Below are 2883 nucleotides of genomic sequence, written 5' to 3'. Positions count from 1 at the left end.
TTTAATCCTCACTTCCTATATGAAGTAGGTGCTAGTGTTGGCTCCAGTTTACAGATAAGAAAACTGAGGCCCAGAGAGATCAACCTCTTGCTGAAGGTCACATGGCTGGCAGGTGATAGAGCCAAGACTTGACACCTATGGATCTCATTCCAGATTCTACAACTTCAGCCCCCATGCTACAGCACCGCTGGATATCCTGGCCAAAATTTCTAGATTCAGATCTTCAATTCAGGCAACCAGGAGGTGGGTAGAAAGTGGCCTTTTCTCTCATGAATCATCTCCAGGTTTGTAACACAGTCAGGGTGGTCAGTGGAGTCAGTTTACCTCCTAGGAAGTCCCTCTTTCCACCGTGGTGGCAGATAAACTTCCCTCTCTTTCTGAACCTATGGAAACTCAAGTTCAGAAAAGAGAAGTAATTCTAAGGTCTCTCAGCCAGACAGTGCTATGGTGTCTTATATCAGGCAAGATGGGCTGGTTATGTGGTTACAGCAACTCCAAGATGGTCCCCTGGTCCTTCTGGAGTCTCTCACACCCTGAATCAGGGCTGACCCATGTGGTTAATGGGACTTCTGAGTCCGAACCATAAAAGACTCTCCAGCTTCCTGTTTGCTCTCTCTGGGATCCCTCACTATGGGAGAAGCCAGCCACCATATTGTGAGGAGGCTCAAGGAGAGCCTGGAGAGGAACTGAGTCCTCCCACCAATGGCCACAAGAGGGAGCCAGCTTGGAAGTGGCTCCTCTAGCCCCAGTTGAGCCTTCAGATGACGTAGCCCCAGCTGATGACTAGACTGCAATCTTGTGAAAGATTCTGAAGGGAAAAAAACAAAACAAAACTGTCTAAGCTGTCCCCAGATTCCTGATCCACAAAACCACAAGCAGTAATTATTAGTTTTGAGGCATTAAATTTTCAAGGAATATACACAACCATAGCAATCAGAGCAAATCCCAAAATTGTAGTGGCTGTAAAAACAACCAGGGCTTATTTATCACTCACACTATATGCCCAACACAGGTTGGCAAGGAGCCTCTGTGTCTACTGTATGTGGGCATAAAGGCAGGTGGGTGGAAAAAGGTGGTCTTGACGGGAGAGGATATGCAGAACTGCACACTTGCTTTTTTTCTTTTTTGGCCATGCCATGCAGCACGTGGGATCTTACTTCCCTGACTAGAGAACGAACCCATGCTTCCTGCATTTGGAGCTTGGAGTCTTAACCACTGAGCTACTAGGGAAGTCTTCTGCACACTTGCTTTTAAAAGGATCCCACCTGATTCCCTGGTGGTCCAGTGGTTAAGACTCCTACTTCCAATGTAGGAGACGTGGGTTCAACCTCTGTTCAGGGAACTAAGATGTTACATGCCACTCGGCAAAAAATAAATAAATAAATAAATAAAAGGGATTTCCCCTGGAAGTTACGCACAACAATTCTGTTCACATTTTCTTAGCGAAAGCAATTCATGGTGTCATGCCTCACTTCAAAAGTCCTGCATGTTAGGTTGCTAGGGCTACCATAATGAAGTACTACCAAATGAGTGACTCAAACAAGAGAAATTTATTATCTCTTGGTTCTGGAGGCCAGAAGTTTGGGATAAAGGTCCTGGCAGGGTCATGCTCCCTCTGAAGGCTGTATGGAAAAGTCTGTTCCAGGTCTCCCTCCTGGCTTTTGGTGGTTTCTTTGCTTGTGGCAGCTGAACCCCAGTCTTCACATGGCATTTTCCTGTGTGCATGTGTCTCTGTGTCTAAATGTCTCCTTTTTATAAGGACATCATTTATATTAGATTAAGGACCCACCCTACTCCAGGATGACCTCATGTTAATTAATTACATCTGCAATGACCTTATTTCCAAATAAAATCACCTTCCTTGGTACCAGGGGGTTAGGACTTCAACATATGAATTTGAGGGCACGGAATCCAATCAGTAACAGCAGAGAAGTGCAGTCGCATCATGCCCCAAGCAGGAGGTGAACCGAAGTCCTGCAAACAGCCTTAGTAACCACAACACATGCATTTACTGAGACCAACTATGTACTAAATCCTTCACCAGTCTCCCCACATATGCCTCCTTACCCATCTCTCAAACAACTCGGTCAAATAGAAATTCTCATCTCATTTTATGGTTGTAGAAACTGGGCTCAGATATCCCAAGACACTTAACCTAATGTCACACAGCAAACCAGAGGCAACAGCAGAGAGAAATCTGTTCCACCAGCTCACCAGTCCCCTTCCCACAGAGTCTGTGGGCTTCCTGAACTTCCTCCAGCCTCAACAGTCTGCCCGGTAAAGTGGGGCTATGCTTGGATTTAGTGTGGAAGTAGAGTGGGCTTCAGGGAGGGTTTGATCCAGTATTATAACAGATAAGCAAGAATCCAGGTTTATTCCCTCTTTCTTCTGCCATATTCATCCTAAATCTGTTTCTTTTGGGGTTAGAGGGAAGCTGCTGACAGTAACACCTGGGATGGGGACGGGGAAAGGAAGAGAGAGTAGATTTATGAATTAGGTTGCATTTGAAGCTATCCTGCTCTATTTATTTTCAACATACTAATCATCTATGCCCAATATTAATTTACTGTGCTCATTGTTTTATGTCTCTTTCTCCCCTCACTGGACAGTCAGCTCATAAAGACAGTTTGACTATTTGGCTCTGTATTAAATCCTAAGTGCCCAAAACAGTGCCCAGCACTTAATAGGTACTCCGTAAATTTCCAGTGAATGAATTAAAAATGCAGGATTGTGTTTAAACAAATCACAAGTCCTTCTTGGGACTGAAAGCTGAGTTAGCCCCCTGGAAGCATGGAGCATACGACCAAACAAAACTGAGGTTCTGTGAAGTAGCATCAAAGGGCTAGGTGTATATTTCCCTGACTTCTTTTCTGCAGGGCTGCT

This window comes from Bos mutus, chromosome 7, assembly GCF_027580195.1.
Source record: "Bos mutus isolate GX-2022 chromosome 7, NWIPB_WYAK_1.1, whole genome shotgun sequence".
In the NCBI taxonomy this organism is placed as follows: domain Eukaryota; kingdom Metazoa; phylum Chordata; class Mammalia; order Artiodactyla; family Bovidae; genus Bos; species Bos mutus.
This window is presented reverse-complemented; position numbering follows the sequence as displayed.